The sequence below is a fragment of the Rattus rattus genome, chromosome 9 (assembly GCF_011064425.1).
Source record: "Rattus rattus isolate New Zealand chromosome 9, Rrattus_CSIRO_v1, whole genome shotgun sequence".
In the NCBI taxonomy this organism is placed as follows: domain Eukaryota; kingdom Metazoa; phylum Chordata; class Mammalia; order Rodentia; family Muridae; genus Rattus; species Rattus rattus.
Genome location: NC_046162.1, coordinates 91,774,161 through 91,792,970, shown reverse-complemented (window position 1 = coordinate 91,792,970; position 18,810 = coordinate 91,774,161). Strand labels below are relative to the sequence as shown.

At 39.8% G+C, this 18,810-nt stretch overlaps 1 protein-coding gene across 1 annotated transcript in view; it reads right to left on the bottom strand.

Annotated features, from left to right (window-relative positions):
* The window catches only part of Nlk (nemo like kinase), a 126,659-nt gene that overhangs the window by 79,026 nt on the left and 28,823 nt on the right, over positions 1–18,810 (bottom strand). The gene's annotated exons all lie outside the window — the stretch shown is intronic.

Sequence of the window (18,810 nt, the reverse complement as noted above, 5' to 3'; positions counted from 1 at the left end):
TGTTTTACTTGAATTAAATGCCCTGAAGCCCACAATCTGTGTTCTGGGGTACTTTAAAGTGAAATTAATGAAGGTCTCTTAACAGCACACAGAACGACCCCACAGATCAGATGCTCTACCAAAGTCCCATTTTATAGAGTACAGTATAAGCCCCTTATCTATAGGTTGTTTCTGAAGTTTCATCTAACCATGGTGAACTGTGATCTGAAAATATTAAATGAAAATTCCAGAATTAAGCAAGTTATGTTTTAAATGAATGTTCCCTAAGTAGGATGATGCAAATCTGGGCCTTCCCCTTTTCATCTCCTAGGATAGGAGTCACCTACCGGTTAGCACCCCATAGTCCATAGCCTACCTGGCCCCTTGTGGGTTTGTGCCCACCCGGGCAGTCAAGACATTCCAGTGCTTTCATTCAAAAACCCCTATTTCGCCTAATAATGTTCCCAGAACACAAATGTAGTGACAGAAATAAGTCATCCAGGCACAAAACTGGGAAAGACAGATAAACTGTAGGACCTTGTGGCAACACTACAGAGCATATAGGGAACACACACTATGTATAGCCTCTCGTGGCTCAGGTAACCACTGTAGGGTCTTGGAACACGTAACAGAGGATAAGTGGTGGGAACTACTGTATCATGAAAGTTCACATAACTAAAATAGGTCTTACATTAATAGGAATAACTTTATTTGGTAGTTTACTATTGAAATATAACTATCAGACAGGAAGGGTTATTTTATATTTAATAAAGCAGCTCATAACAACCCTTCACTCAACTCAGTGACATACATCACAAGGGAAGTATGCTTCAGACACATTTGCAAACATGGAAAATAGTCAGAGGCCACTGTCCAGACAAAATGTTTCTTATATCTGTATCTGATATTTTATTAAGACATTAAACGCTATTAATGTATCTATCTATAAGCCAAAACAATGAAACCAGATGAAACACTGGATCTTCATAAGGGAATGAAAAGCACTGGAAACAAGTATGGGAAATACTAACAATAAAGTTAAATATAAACACTTTCTCCCCTTTATCTAAATCTTAAAAAATAGCTAAAAGAAAATAAAAATATGAACCATGTAGTATGGGTCTTAAAACAAATGCAACAAAGTGTATGACACGGTGGCAGCAGCAGACCCGGGCAGATGATGGTAAAGTTTTATTCTGTATATAAAGTAATACGATAGCAGCTGAAGGTGCACTGTGGTGTATACAGGGGCTGGAGGGAGGGCTCATGGCTCCCACAGAAGCAACTACCAGTTCCAGGGAATCTGACACCCTCTGGCCTCTGAAGGCACCTGCATGCAACATAGTATACATAAATTCATGAAGGCACATGAACACATAGAGATAAATAAAAGTAGCTTTTCTAAAAGGTATATTGTAAGCCATCAAGCAATCGATAAAATTATAAACAAAAAAGTTAACAACTAAAAAGCTAACAAGGAGATTAAAATGGAGCCATAAACTACTCACAACCCATAAACATTTTTGCTAAATAGGCAGGCATAAAATTTTAGAGCACCTGTTCTTCAAGAGACATAGAGAAAGCAAACAAGGCAACCACGGTTGAGCTCGACGGCACATCTGTGCTCCTAGCACTTGGGACACAGCGATCAGAAGAGATGGTGAGTTTGACACCAGCAAGAACTACAGCTTGGACTACGCAGCATCTAGAAACACAGCCACACACTAGAAAAACTTGTTGCGAATCATTTTGCAAGTTTAAAACAAAATCTTAGGGGGCTGGAGAGAATGCTCAGCAGTTAGAGCACCAGCTGCTCTTCCAGAGAACCTGGGTTCAGTTCCCAGCATTCACATGGCAGCTTATGACTGTCTGTAGCTCCAGTTCCAGTGATCTGGCACCTTTAGACATGCATGCATGCAAAACACCAATGCACATAAAATAAAAATAAACAATCACAAACCAGAAATTTAAAAAAAATTTTAAAGTTCTATTAACATACACTTCTTTCAAGACTTGAGATATTTATCCACAAAATACAGATGGCCAAATATTAATAGTAAAATCAAATCAAGACACACCAAGATATCACTAACACAGATATTAAAATGTCTAAAAGTTACAAGATCCTCAACCTAAGTATCAAAAGGAAGTGTACATGCAAAAAGTGAGTTCACTAAAACTCGTAAAAACTCGTTCACTACATTTCCCAATCATTCCTCTCCTACATGAAAGGATGTCCACAGCCATTTTATTTGTAAGATCCCCAAACCAGAAATAACCCAATGTCTATTGACAGGCGAATAAGGAAAACTATGGTTCAGCCCTATGAGATGACTAGTAAGCAATAAAAGAGAAAGAGTGACTATTGATTTTGGCAACACCGTGGATGAATCTCAAAATGAAGTGTAAAAATGAGATGGTATGAGTTCATTCTATACAATTCCATTTATATAAAATTCTGACTAGTGCAAACTAACACAGGGAAAAGGGCTTAGAAAGGGGGTGAGGTCTAAGCAGCACGGGAGGAAGGATCAGGTGCGTCAAACTACACAGTTCAGCGTGTGTGGTTAACTCTATGGTACCAAAGCTGTGTAGATAACTGGGTCTGTTTACAAAGTGCAAGGATGCTGCTCTTATCCTGGGTGCTGCATGAGCTGGGAGAGGTAGTGAGGGTGCATACACAGCTCTAGCACTTCTGAGTTCCCAACATGTGAGAAGAGAGACACACTGGAAAGTTAGGATTTTAATAATTAACTTGGATTCAAAACACTAGTATGAATTCTTGATATAACCTTATCTTAAAAGATCAAGCCATGGAAAAATACTAGGAATAATGACTACCTGAAAGCATGGGTCCTCTGGCATCAAGACAACCCAGATAGAAATGATTGATTCCAGATACAGAGTAAGGCAATGTGAAGGGGAGGCCTGAAATACATGGTCACATCTAGCTTCTAGATCACTAGGTTTGTGCCACAAGGACGCAGGAACCTAGAAATTAAAAGAGTATACTTTGCTTATCAATACAACAATATTTATAATGCAAGAAAAATATCAGATTAATTTCATGTTAGTAATAATACCAGTGGTTACTAATGGAGGATGCTAGAGAACCAGTTCTTTCAAAAATTCTCTCTCTCTCTCTCTCTCTCTCTCTCTCTCTCTCTTTCTCTCTCTCTCTGTGTGTGTGTGTGTGTGTGTACATGCATCAAGGCATGTAGGTAGAAGTCAGAGGACAACTTATGGGAGTTGGTTCTCTTTCTATCATGTGGGTCCCCAGCTCAAATTCAGGTCGTCAGGCTTGTGTGGAAGCATCCTTACCAACTGTCCATTTCATGGGCCCTTATTATTTTAAAAATGGACAGTGGAGGCTGGAGAAATAGCTCAGTGATTAAGACTATTGGCTGCTCTTCCAGAAGACCTAGATTGAATTCCCCACCCATATGGTGGCTTACAGCCAACTGTAACTCTGATCTCTGTCCTTTTGAAAGCAATGGGCATGCATATAGTGCACAGACATGCACGAAGGCAACAGAACCACATATACAAACTGCTGGTGATGGTGACACAGGCCTTAATATCAGCATCCAGGAGACAGAGACAGGATGTTCTCTGTGAGTTTGAAGCCAGGCCGGTCTATAGAACTAGTACCAGGACAGCCCAGGATACAAAAAGAAAAACAAACACAAAAAATGGAAAGTTATGTAGGATATAGGAATACCCAAAGTTCAGCCTATGTTTTTCCTCTAAACTTTCCCCTGGTAATCACATCATTGTATTAAGCTATAACCTGTGAACACTAGAATCTGAATACTGTCAAGCAAGCTGACACCTAAAATCCAACCATGTCCTAAGTTACGATTCACGGTGCCTAAAGGAATCTTACAGACTGATCAATCCCAATATCCATCTAATGCAAACCTCCTTCTTCAAAAACATGAAACAAAAAACCAAAAAATGATACCGGGTTGCACATGCTAATCTCCGTGAGCTCCAGGCCAGCCTTGGTCTACATAGTGTGTCTTAGAATAACCAAGACCACATAGAGACACTGTCTCAAAAAACAAAGCAGTTCAATCCAGACATAAATAATATAAACAAAAAGACAAAAATCCCCACAGTTGCTTTCTTTTTTTTTTTTTTTTTTTTTTCGGGGCTGGGGATCGAACCCAGGACCTTGCGCTTCCTAGGCAAGCGCTCTACCACTGAGCCAAATCCCCAACCCCTTCACAGTTGCTTTCTAAATCATAGTCTAGTGAAGAGAAAGAGCAGGTTTAGGACGAGGTCTTAAGAATCTTTGTTAGCTCACAACAAAGCAGCAGTAATCTGTGGAGGTAGGTCACTCCCAGGAGCCAACCTGTTTTTTGGGACAGGGTCTCTCCCTGGGATCTGGGGCTCACTGATTAGATCAATCTTGTTGGCTGGGAGCCCCTGGGAACCGCTTGTCTCTGCTTACCTGGTGCTGGGATTTTATCTATTTTTTTATGTTTAGAAAACAGGCAGTGTTCTAGCTCCCCTTATTTCCTTTATCTTATAACTACGTGGACACGCGGCCACAGGCACTTTCACCAATTGATCAATATCCTCAGACCTGGAAATAGTAATTTTGAAGGCAGCAAAGTACCCAGGTAAATATTTCATTCCTCTGTCTGCATCTTCTGTTACAAAAGACACATTCCAAATTGGCACACCTGAGTCTAGAGTGTAACAAACTATTTATTCTTCCAGAAGAAACTTAAAAAATATAAAATAGGTGTTTCTCTTCTCAGTTGGCTGTGAATTTGTTTACTTAGAATGATGGCTGCAAAAAATGCCCTCAGTAGGGAGGGGACTAACAGAAACCTCCTTTCTCCAGGATTCAGTAAACTGGTTCAATCCAATCAATCACAAAAAGTTGCTAACAAAATAGTGTCATGGGGTAAGAGGCACATAATACATAGCAGTCTTAACCTGCTCTAATAAAAATCTTGAGCACTTGAAAGAAAGAAGAAAGGCACTATTGCAGCAGCACTCTTCTGATTAGTTAGAAGCTGAACTTCAGTGTGCTGAAACTGACTTACACAGCATGAACACTGCAGAAGCTACAAAGGCAAGCAGTGAGAAAGACAGGAGCAGTCAGTCACAGAATTCTGAGCACTGAGAACATAATCCCTGTTACTGCCTTCTTTGTTTTTTTTTTTTTTTTTTTTTTCCCCTGTTGCTAGCTCAATCATTCATTAGCTTTCATACACCTAATAAAGTCACACTTGCTCATTAAAGACTTTATCACTGAACCTCATGGCACATACCTACATTCCCAGAACTTTGCAGAACTCAGAAGGCACAGGCAGGGGAATCACAATTAGTAGCCATCCTGGGCCACATAGCAAGACTACAGCTAGCTTGAGCTCTTAGACATAGAAACCTTATCTCAAAGACAGACAAACAAGCAAAAATAAAAACAAGGTCTGGCAGCCTTGTTCTATTTCTTCTTAATAAGTCAGTAAAGGGTTTCCATGGTGGCACTGCAACATTTATATATCCTTTATACTGTATCCCAATTAACCCATATATGAGTCTAAAGTAGGCTAGAGTCTTTTACTACCCCCCAATCAATGAACAACAACACCCAGGTGTTAATTAAGGGGTTCACAGCCAGGTTGCTGCTTCCACACCCTGCCTTTAACTCACTATATTTAACTCCAAGGGGCCTCTGTCTTCTCAAATACTAGGCTAAGGAGTTTTTGTCACAGTCCTAAGTGACTGTACCATGGTAAAATTTGCTTCTCTCACAAATGCTTTGTGCCAGACAGGGAGACTCAGTATCTAAAGAGGGAGAAACCTGGGACCCACTCAGTATATTTTAATTTTCCCTTTATGGCCACTTTGGTATATTCTCTTCATGTATATATACTCCTTTATGGTCAAAGACTTTTCATGGTTATCTGGGAATATGAAAATCCCACCTCTGAAAGAAATGGCCACATTTACTGAATGGTCAGATTTATGGTTAACATATGTAAACATATAGATTTGTGGTCAAAACTCCATTTTTCAACAAAGATGATTAGTTGTTGTAAAGCTATCATATAACGCTCTCCAACTATAGTCCACAATAGAATTATTAGCAGAGCTCACACTTGTAATTCGAACACTCAAGAGCCTAACATAGAAAGATTGCTACCAGTTTGAAGCCAGCCTGGTCCACAGAAAGCAAGACCTGGTGATACAAGTAGTATTCCCAGCTACTCAGAAGTCTGAGTGAGGCAGGGGGACTCTGAGCTCAAAGCCAGCCTGGGCAATTAAGTGAAGTTCTGTATCAAATTTTAAGAAACATAAAATGAGAGCTGGGGTTGGGTGTGGTGGCACAAGCTTTTAATCCCAGTTCCTGGGAGTCAGAGGTAGGCTAACCTCTGTTATATCAAAGCCAGTCTGTTCTATACAGTTCAAGGATGGCCAGGGCTACTTAAGAGAGACCCTGTCTCAAAAAAAAAAACAAAACAAAACAAAAAAAAAAACCCAAAAAAACAAAAACCAAAAAAGATAACTAGCGATGCAGCTTAATGGTAGAGCTGAGTCCCCATGGTAATTGCTAGCAGTGGAAAAGAAAGAAAGAAAAGAAAAGAAAAGAAAAGAAAAGAAAGAAAGGAAGGAAGGAAGAAAGGAAGGAAGGAAGGAAGAAAGAAAGATCGACCGACCAAGAAAGCATAAAACAAATATGTTTCTCCTTCCTGAGACAGCACACAGGAAACTGGGTATCTATATCTCTCTTTGGTTAGCATTAACTAGACACCTATGACTCTTATATTTTTTATGTAAGAATTTAGTAATACAATTTTTCTTTTTCAAATGTGACTTCCTGTTAATTTCATATTAAATAATACTCTCCATTCCAAAAATATTTTTGACTAAGTAATAGGGGGAGGGGAGGGAATGGGGGCTTATGAACAGGAAACCAGGAAGGGGAATAACATTTGAAATGTAAGTAAAGAAATATATCTAATACAAATTAAAAAAAAAAAAAAGATTGTTGGGCACTGGTGGTGATACATGCCTTTAACTCAGCAGAGGCAGAGGTAAGCAGATCTCTGAGTTCAAGGCCAGCCTGGTCTATAGAGTGAGTCTCAGGACAATTAGGGCTACACAGACAAACCCTATCTCAAAAAAACAAAAGCAGCAGCAGCAGAACATCATCAACAACAACAAAATAATAAAGATCACTATAACCAAATTCCTGTGCTATGCCAAAGGGGAGATACATACACCAACTTCCTTAAACAAGGTAGCTGTTAGGCATCATCACAATAGCCATCATCTTCTTATCAAGAACAAACCAGGGCTGGAGGGATGGCTCCATGGTCAAGAGCACTGACTGCTCTTTCAGAGGTCCTGAGTTCAAATCTCATAACCACACGGTGACTTACAACCATCTGATCTGATGTCCTCTTCTGGTGTGTCTGAAGACAGCTACAGTGTACTTAAATAAATCTTTTTTTTAAAAGAATAAAAGAAAACAAATGAGACTCTAGAGATCAAGCCACTTCATTGGCACACAAAATTCTGAAAACGAATAAGGACAACACAGCTAGCAAACAGAAGAAAAGGAGAGACTTAATAAAACAACCTAGCGACGCACTCCTCTGCTTCTTTCTGCCCACGTGGCTGTTGTTCCAACAGTCCGAATACAGTTTTACGGCCAACTACAACACTCTTCAGCAAGAGCCACAGAAGCTTGCATTAACTGCACAGCAAACAGATCCTAATAGCTTAAAGTTCTTTCTTAAATGAGTGTTTACGTACATCCTTTAGGATTAATGAGAAAACCCTAAGATGTGCTCCTGCATACATTCTATCACTTACTCCTACAAACATGCTACTCCCTCAAGGTTTACATTTCACAGCTTTTGCAGTCAAAAGCACTCCAGTCAATTCAAAACCTGACGAGCTCTGGTGAAGACAAATAAACCTCTTCGCACCATCATCTTTAGAGGTCAATACGAGATTGCATCCTTCAACTGCAGCTCATAATCAAAACTGATTCTTTTTCCTAAGAGAAGCAGAAGGAAACATAGGCAACTGTACTTTTAACTCCACCTACCGTTTTTCAAAAGGCTGGAGAAGTGTCCTAATTTCATACACAAGGAATTCATAAAAAGGGATAAATGTAGTAGAAGAAACTCATACTGAAGCATCAGAGACTACGTTGCTTTCTGCCAACATATTTCTCTTTTTAATTCAGCTAACCCATATTTTCTGTATTATGGCAAACACACACAGGTGTACACATGAACACATATGCATAATGGACATATCCACACATGTGTACAAACAAATGTGAACAAGCATCAACATACATGTACACACACGCACAGAGAAAGAGAGAGAAAGAGAGAGAGGGAGAGTGTTAAGTAGTTAGTAATGGCTAAACACAGTAGATTGACTTGTCAAGAGAAGCCGGTCTTAACATGTTGTAAATGCAACATCGTTACTTAAGGGTTTACTTAATAAGCAGCAGATTTCAGGAGGGGAAACTTCCCTTTATTCAGGTGACAAGATTTCAGTGAAGTGGGGCATAAATGCTTTACTAACATGTTCTGGCAGGCTGGTTTGCTGAAGAACATAGAATTTTCTTAACGAGGCCAATATAAAGTGCAAACCAGATAATGGGTAACTTTCAAATCAATATAAGACCTAATTATTTATACTAATGCAGTAGACACACCACTGCCATGTAAAGGGTTAACAACCCCAAGCTCAGGCGAAGGCCTCCTGTGGATCTTTAGCAGGCTTGTCCTACAATAGAAGAAGACTTTCTTCCAGTTCATTTTGGTTTGCAAATATATTTACTGTGATAGCACCTTAAGAGTATATGACAGTTATCACAGATTTGTTAAAACTTCACATTTAACAGCTCCTTTAATAAAAAAAATCAAACAAAACAGCTCACACCAAAGGAATCTTTCTAAGCAAGTAATGCTAACATAGGTATTTCATTTTGTTTTTAGTGAACTTTCAAAATTTTGACAGATTATATACCACGCTGCTCTGCCAACCTTGACTATGAAAATCACAAACCAAAGAGCTAAAGTAGCTGCAAATGCTGCACATGACACTGACCCCGTCCCGTCCTCACCAGGTCCCTCCACTGCATTAGCAGACTTGCTCCCTTTGTTCCGACGGTAGGCACTGTGTGTCCCAGTCAGGCACAGTAATAATAGTTTAAACAATGGTCTGACAAAAATACAGCCTTTCTTAAAACTGTATACAAAACACTGCACACAATTTCAGCAGTCTCCAGGTCTTCTGAAGGTACTGACCTGTGAGTTAAAAATCTATAATGCAGGGGAACTGAAAAGAATGAAGTTGGATTGCTTTAATACCACAAATAAACAAACGCACATACAACCAGAAATGGATTAAGGACCTAAATGTAAAATATGAAATAACAAAACTTCTTGAAGAAAACAGAGAGAAAGCTTTATATATATATATATCAAGAGAAAGCTTTTTTTTTTTTTTTTTTTTTTTTTTTTTTTTGAGCTGGGGACCGAAACCAGGGCCTTGCGCTTCCTAGGCAAGCGCTCTACCACTGAGCTAAATCCCCAGCCCCAAGAGAAAGCTTTTTAACATTAACTCTGGCAATAACTTCTTGGATTCCAAAACCAGCCAATAAACAGGGCTATAAAAAACTTAAAAATCTTTTGCTTAACAATACAACCCATATAATGAAAAGAAAATCCACAGAAAGGGGTAAAAATATTTGCATGCCATGAGGTTTATTCTACATAGAATATATAAAAAAATAAGGTTAATATCTAGAGGAAATATCTACAACAACAAAGTAACCCAGCTGGTAATAGCTTCAACTGTCAACTTGATACAAACTGAAAGTCACTTTGGAAGAGGGACCCTCGACTGAAGAACTTCCAGGATCAGACCAGCCAGTGGCCATGTTGGTGAGGCATTTCTCAATTGCTAACTGATATAGGAGGTCCAGCCCACTGTGCACAGTGTAACCTCTCAGCAGGTGGGTGTGAGTTGGAGAAGTCTAGCTGAGACAGTCAGGAGAGGCGAATCAGTAATCCGAATCAGTAATCCGCGTTCTTCCCTGGTTTCTGTTCAGTTCCTACCTCCAGGTGCTGCCTTGAGGTTCTGCCCTTACTTCTCTTGGTGAAATAAACCTTGCCCTCTCAAGCTGCTCTGATCATGGTATTCACCACAGCAACAAAAAGCAAACTAGGACAGAAATTTAAAATGTCCAAGTATATACGCTTAGACACCTCTTCAAAAGAGACACACAAACGGTCAACAGATGATTAAAGATGCTCAACATCACTATCAAGGAGCACAAGTCAGAATCACCCACGAGGATGCCCATCACCAAACCAACGTTAAACAGAAGGAATGCAGGCAAGAGTGTGAAGGAATTGGGAACTCTGCTCTGTTGGTAAAAATGCGAACTGGCCCTGTCACTACTGAAAACAGTACAAAAGTTTCTCAAAAATACTAAGGTATAATTATCATATGTTCTAGTAATCCCAATTCTCAGCAAGTATACAGAAGAACTGAAAAAGAAAATGTTTGTTTTCTTTGAGACAGGATTTCATGAAGTATCTGAACCTTCCCAACTTCCTGCTTCTACTTCCCCAGTGCTGGGATTACAAGAATGCACCAGAGAAAGGCACTAAAGAGGTATCTGGACACTCACGCCCACTGTAACATCGCTCATCAGAGCCAGCATCTATCTCTCAGCTAATGAATGAATAAAGGATGCGCGTGCACACACACAGGGATATTATTTGGCCGTAAGAAGGGCAGGACTGTTGCTGCTGTAGATGCTGTGTGCCTGGCAGCAGGGAGACAGACTGGAATGCTGTATTCTCACATCAATTTAGCTGTAAAACTAAAATGACTATAAAGATTATTTGTAGTGAAGGCACCTAAATATGAATGTAGATTCTTGCATGGCCAGTATAAAGAAAATAAAACAAAACCCACAAAGATCAACTGTTGCGAATCTGGCATGGCCAGTATAAATAAAATAAAATAAAAACCACAAAGATCAACTATTGTGACTGTAAAGCTAATCAGAAAAACAAAATCTCCTCTTTTTAAAAGTGGTATCTACTTTAATAATTAAGGAGACATGTATTTTTAACATCTAGTTATTAGTTTTGTACAGTGTGTTGTGTGGAGGACAGAGGACAACGTGAGGGGGTTCTCATCTTCTACCAATGTGGAAAGAGATCAAACTCAGGCTGTCAGGACAGGTAAGTGTTTTTCTCCACTGTCTATCTTTCTGACCCTCAAAGGAAATCTGAAAGTCATTTTTATTTCAATGCTTCAATGGGGAAAAAATGACAAGTTGTCAGGTAATTTCAGGAAATCATGTCTCGATGCTGCCACACTCCCCCCTTGATGATACTGTACTGAACATCGGAACCTGTAAGCCAGCCCCAATTAAATGGTGTCTTTATAATACATGGTGTCTGTTCACAGCAGTAAAACCCTAAGACACCAGGTAAGTTTCAAAACTTTCAAGAGCCCTTCTCAGCTTTCTGAGTGCTAGGATTACAAATGTGTGCCACCATGACTGGATAATTATTTTATTTATAATGGATATGTAAGGATCTAAACTCATATTCAGCTACCTTTACTATAAATAATTACAGGTACCCTCTAGAGGAAAGGAAAATCTATAGTATAGCTTGGACTGCCACAGTACTACTTGGACTGCCACAGTACTACCTGGACTTGTCATAGTACTGCCTGGACCTGTCACAATACTTCTTGGCCCTGTCACAGCATCACCTAGACTGCCACCGTACTGCCTGTACCTGTAACAGTACTGCCTAGACTGCCATGCTATGCACTGCTTAGTTGTCCCCAACTGGGTGGTGGCATTTATATGCACTTAAATACCACTTTTGTGGTAGTTTTTCATTTGACACCAAAACCTAAGACCAAAAGGCACCAGCTGGTCAGTCACCTAGACTGGAAATGCTGCAGCAGCAGAGCTAAAGGCAGTTAACTGGTTCCACACAGGGCTCTCAATGTTACCTTTCCCCTTTTTCCTTTGTGTTACTCTTCTAAGTAAGTATGAACAAATGGACATATTAAGGAAGGACATCCTCGTAAGAACTCCAATGGATTTTTTCACCCTCCTTTATTTTTGAGACAGTCTCACATAGTTCAAGTTGGCCCCAAACTCATAGTGTTGAAAGATTAGCCTTCAGTTCCTGACTTTCCAACTTCTATCCAAATGTTCGGATTACAGATGTAACACTATACCTATACCCATCCTCTTTAATAAATTCTTTCACTGGGACGAGTTTTCTCTGTGTAGCCTTAGCTGTCCTGGAACTTGCTCTGTAGACCAGGCTGGCCTCAAACTCATAGATCCACTTGCCTCTGCCTCCAGAGCACTGAGATTAAAGGTGTGCACCACCACCATCTGGCTAAGAGTGAAACTTTTTTTTTTAAAAAAGATTCATTTATTTATTATATATAAGTACACTGTAGCGGTCTTCAGACACACCAGAAGAGGGCATCAGATCTCATTACAGATGGTTGTGAGACACCATGTGGTTGCTGGGATTTGAACTCAGGACCTCTGGAAAAGTAGTCAGTACTTTTTAACCACTGAGCCATCTCTCCAGCCCAAGAGTGAAAAATTTTAAACCTGTATTTTCTTAAAAATAATTAAATTTCTTTCAAAGATTACAGGAGGCCCATGCTACCTGAATGAGAATGCCCCTTATAGGTGCATATATTTGGGTGCTTAGTCCCAGTTGGTAGACTGTTTAGGAAAAATTAAGGGGTGTGGTCTTGTGGGAGGAAGTGTGTTACTGGGGGTTAGCTTTGATGTTTCAAAAGCCCACACCAATTCCAATTTCTCTTCTTTCTTCCCTTCTCCCTTTCCCCCACCCTTCCTCCCCTTGCTGCTTCTGGATTAACTACTGCTCCAATTCCAGGCCTGTCTGCTTCCAGCTATGATGATCACAGACTAATGATCCAAAACTGTAATCAGGGTTCCAATTAAATGCTTCCCTTTTTTTATGGGCATGGTGTCTCCTCAAATAGAACAGTAACTGACAGTAATGCAATGATAATGTTATAAAAACCTGAAAATCTAAAGTTAGCCTATAAATCAATAAACGAAAACAAACCAAATCTGAAATGCCCATATGCCCTAATATTAATGCAAGTTTTTAGCATCTGTGGCATCAAACTCATCAAAACACCTAATTCTGCCTCAGATTAAGGTCTTAAATTAAGTTAGAGCACAGTTATTATTTAAACATTCCCAGATAGTAAATTCTTAGTAAGAACTTTAATGCTGAAGGGTTGGCAAACAAGGGAAAAAGAAGAAGGCAAGGAAGGAGGTCTGGACCCAGAGTGAAAGGCAGAAGTGAAGCAAAGCAGAAGGGCTCGTAGGAATGACATCAGCATCCAGCTGGATCGTTTCAGTTAGGTCTTCCCTGAATGCACGTCTCACCTGCAGCACAGCTGAGAGATCAGATGTGGTGAGTTGGGTCTAACTACCGTTCTGAAAATGCACGTTTAAAGCCAGGCCATGGTGGATCATGTCTATTATCCAAGTCTCAAGAGGCTGAGGTCGGAGTGCTGTGAATGAGACCAGCCTGGACTACATAGAGAGAGTCTATCTCAAAAACTAAAGGAAACAACAACAACATCCTCAATAAATCAGATGTAGAGAGAATATACCACCACATAGTAAAGTTACCAATACACCCAGGCACAGAACCATGTCTGTACTCCTGTAATCTCAGCACAAAGGAGGCTGAGTCAGGATGCTGGTGTGCACCAGGCCAGCCTAGATTACATACATAGTGTCTAGAACCAGGAACAATGCCCTTGGCAAACAACGCATCAGTCTCGCTTGGGTCCTGACCTTGGGACTTCCAGCCCCAGGAAAGCTGTTATTTATAAACTACATAGCCTGTGCATTCTGTTGTGAGTCCAAATAGAATCTATAATAATTCCTGGACTATCCAAACTTTTACTTAAATTGTTGTTGATATTATATGTGTGTCTCTGCATGTGCAGACATGCAGGCCAAGGTGTGAGTGTGGAGGTCAGAGGGTGACAGGTGTTGGTTCTTCCCACCATGTGAGTGCTAAGGATCAATCAATCTCACGTCATCATGCTTGGCGGCAAACACTCTTACCTGCTTGCCACGCCTATCCTAACTTTCAATTATTTTCTGTAAAAGTCCTGTGTTTCTAAGTTAGAAATAACTTAAAAGGGCTCACAACAATTTTGAGAACGCCCACATGGAAATCCTTCTTTTCTCAAAATATCTAACCTCATTTGAGACACAAATGAAACAAACTGGACTTTTCACTTCGTGAGCTTCAGTTGCTGTTTTCACTATGCGCAGACACTGCTGCAACATAAACACTGTTTGCTGCTGTTTTCAGCTTTTATTTATATCCCACCCATTTCAAAACACATGGAAGGAGCTTAAGAAGGCACAGCGTTTGGTTAAAGAGAGAAGAAACTGAGGAGAGGAAAATGGGTCAGAAAGACAGACTGAAGGGAAGAGTACCTTGAACCAGGCCTGTACCAAAAATGCAGGCCTCCAAACTCTTTAACAGAGGAGGCTGCACACCAGCTCAGGGCTCTGCAGTGAGAACTCAGGAAGGAAACATACCAGGTTTTAAGTTGAGGCGTTTTTTGTTTTTTGTTTTTTCACTAAAATGCCCATTTAGCAAAACAAGAGAAGGAAGTCTGTGGGCTCAAATTATGTCAAAAATTCCAAAGAAATTCAAGACTAGAAACAGATGAAACTAAAGCACAGTCATACAGATTGTCTGAGCAATGCCAAGGAGCTGCTATCCATGCTGCTCTTGCCTATTAAGTAATTCCCACATATTTCATGAGTAGCCCTTCAAACACAGAGGCAAGAAGAGGACATGCATTTCTGACCAGTAAATGCCTGTGATGGATTCAGTGTTCCTGGTTCTTGGAACAGTCTGTTCAGCAGGACCTTGAATAAAAGTTAACAGCTAGGTGGGGTGGGGTGGATTGGGGTGGGATGTGGGGGTGGGATGGTCTATGAGTTCCGAGACAGCCAGGACTACAGAGTAATCCTATCTCGGAGAAAAACAAAAAGGTAACATACAAATCACCTTAAGAGATGTTTCTGTCAGAGTAACAAAACAGTCAGATATCTGTCTGGGATAGTTTAATGTTCAGAGTCTGTTTCTGAATGTTTTTAAAAATTGATTTGTCTGCCAGATCACACAGTATAAATACAGCCAATTCTCCTTATGAGCAATGTAAGATTATCCCATACTTCATCAACAAAGTGCCTATTAATGAAAATGCCATTATTTCATAAGCACTACCAAAAATAATATTTATTCAATATTATAAAAAGTATTAGTTAATCTACAGGATGTAAATGACCTTAAGAAGCATCTTGACTTGGGAAACTTAAAACAAAGAGCCTTTTAGAAAAATGTTTCTTTCTTAAGAGTGAGTTATGATCCTTTGAGCACCATGAGCCAGCTTGCTGCAGTGGTGCCCGTACCTCTCCGACGTCCCCCTCTGACCAGACCCGAGCTCTCTCAATAAACTTTTGTCTTTCCAGGAGGATTCCTTTTTAACTCCTTTTGCACCTCTGCTTAGCTTGTTCTCTTATTGGCATCCCCAAATGTGAGAAGAGTCAGAGCAGAAAGCATGTTTTAAAAAATCAGTTTCTTCCACAATCGAGAATAAAATATAACAGCTTCAGAATATAACAGCTTCAGACGGGCTGCTGGATAATCACCGCAAGGGACTGACTGAGAGCCAGGTAACAGTGCAAGGCGATCAAGGTCACATCTTCCCCGCAACCCATATCACTCTCACTTTGGAAGAACATAGCCAGCTGGGGGCTGGGAATGTATAGCTTAGTAGAGCTTGCCTTGCAGGCACAAAGCCCTGGGTCACATTTTTTGGCATCACAAAGGAAAAAAAAAAAGGTCAACAGCCATCAGGCAGGAGGATGGTGAGTGGGACAGCCGGGATACAAGACCAGGTCTCAAACCAACAAACCACCAAAGGCAAAGTTGAACTTCACATAAAAGCAAACATTTTGAAAGTTGAGTTCAGATTTAGAACTGAAATCCTAAATCGTACTAGCTCAAGGCCCTCTGCAAAGTTATGTTAACTGAGGCCCCTTTATAGATGTTGACTGGCCCAAGTAATTTACCAAACTCATAAAATTATCTTCAACATGCCGACTAGGCCTTAATTACCTTAAAAGCTACTTTCTCAAAACTATTAGCAAATTAAGTTACAACAAACCTAGCTAGCCAGGCATGGTGGAACACGCCTTTAAACCCAGCACTCAGAAAGCAGAGGTAGGTAGTTCTCTGAGTTCAAGGCCAGCCTGGTCTACAAGTTCCAGGATAGCCAGGATTACATGTAGAAAGCTTGTCTCGAAATGCCAAAAGCAAATGAACAAATAAACAACAACAACCAAACGATACTAGCTAGGGGTGGAGAGATGCCGCAGGTCCCTAAACAAATTCTCTTTCATAATTTCCAGAGTTGTTTATAAATATTTTTGAGAACTAAATCCAATGAACTTTAGACAATGATTATGATACACAGGGGAACTGGAAATAAATCCTGTGTTTTTGTGTCCACAGGGATATCTTTAAGAAAAAAAATACACCAGGAAGTATGGAGTATAAATTACAAAGACTATAATCCTCCTGTCTAAGTTATGAATGGAGGTGAGAGCTGATCTAGAAAAGGAAAACCATAGAAGCAGCACACAGGAAGTAAGGGAGAAGATGTACCTAGCACATAGAGGTAGGTGAAATAGAGGAAGAGCATTTCAAACTCGTGTCGGAAGACAGACTGTATTTCCCCTCAACATACATCTTATCATATTTGAGAAATAGCTTAGAGGTAACTCCCAAATGCTCAATAAATATCAATTTATGTAAATTCATTGAAAATGTACTAAATGGTCTTGACTAAAAGGTACTTTTAATTAAACAAGAAAAATGAAGTCCTAGTGGCAGAGCAGTAGGTAACAGGCTCACAAGTGTGCGTGTCACTGCAGTCAGTTCTGGCCCACTGTCAATAGATAAAAGTCTAGGTTTAAAGGGCTACTCACTAGCATGACAGAAGACCACCTGGTCCCTAGCAGACACACAGGCCACTATAAACATGTCAAACCCCCCTGGAAGGCTGCCTTACTAGTGGCTCAAATAGGAAAAATAACACCCAGACAGATAATGGAAATGTGGGTTCTCACTGATTTTGATTCTTAGAAAAACAGTAAAATGAAAACATGTCTGCACTATAAATTCATCCCACTCCTCTTTTCTTTTTAAAACTTTATTTCAATGTATCTGTGTATAAGAAACATACTTGGGCTGGAGAGATGGCTCAGTGGTTAAGAGCACTGACTGCTCTTCCAGAGGTCCTGAGTTCAATTCCCAGCAACCACATGGTGGCTCACAACCATCTGTAAAGGGATCTGATGCCCTCTTCTGGTTTGTCTGAAGACAGTGACAGTGTACTCACATATATAGTAAATAAATCTTTAAAAAAAAAAAAAGAAAGAAAGAAAAAGAAAAAAGAAAGACACTCATATTGGTAGACAGACTGAAACTAAATAACTTACACTTCAAGATTTTGTCTTCTGTGACAACAGAATTTGTACCTTGAGAGGACAGAATTACAGCAAGTGGTTTGCCATAAGAAGGTCAAAGCAAATGTTTACTGACAATTAGGTGGGCTACATCTGTAATCTGAACTCTCTGGAGACTGAGACAGGAGGATGGCCATGAGGAGTTCAAGGTCATTCTAGGACCCAGATCATCTCTCCAAAAAGAAAGCAAACAAAATCCCTATTTTCCAATTTCAAAAAAAAGAAAGAAAATCACCAGAAATAAAGTCCCAATGACTGTGAACATACAATGTAAAAAGAAAAGTGACTCAAGAAAGCAACAAGTGCTTAAGCCAGAGCCAGTGAGCAGTTACAGACTACATCAAAAAGATGGCAGGTGAGAGCCTTACCTTACCAATGCAAAAATGAAGCACCTTCAACATATCCACAGAAATACGATAGGAGCAGCAACTAAAATATTCAAGCAGGAAAACCTGTACTAAACAACATGGAGTACATTTCTTGTTACTGTTCCCTAAATAAAAGGGAACTGTTTCCAACAAATTTACTTATTCCAATCTAAAGATATTTTTTAAGTACATAGGAACACTAGGTGTCTTTATTGAGTGGAAGAATAGGAATAAGTCAGAGGGCTTACTTGTCAATGATACTCGGGAGTAATATTGAAAATTAAACCATTACTTCTAATAGTATTGAAAATTACAAAGTATCTAGTTAACAAACTGTATGTGGGGAGGGTCTGGGGGACGGCTCCTAGAGACTGACATAGGCAAGTACTCTGTGGTCCACACCCCCAGTCTCTAACCAAATCTTTTAGCAACTTTTCATTCAAAACCTTAAAATAAAACTCTACGACACCATCAAGAAACTTAAAGACTAAAACCAAAACCAATCCAAACCAAACCAAACATATAAAGGTACATGTTTGATCGAAGCAAAGGTAGGAGAGTCTTTTAGTTCAAAGCCACCCTAGTCTACAGAGACCTAGGACAGCCAGAGCTACACAGAGAAACTCTGTCGCAAAACAAAACAAAAAAACAAAAACAACATCAAAAAGAAAAAAAAAGAAAGAAAGAAAGAAAGAAAAGAAAATTTAAAGACTAAATAAATCAGCAGATATGCCATGTCCGTGGATGAGAAAACTCAATGGAAGAAATAAAATCTCTTCTTTGATCTATACATTTAGCATTTCT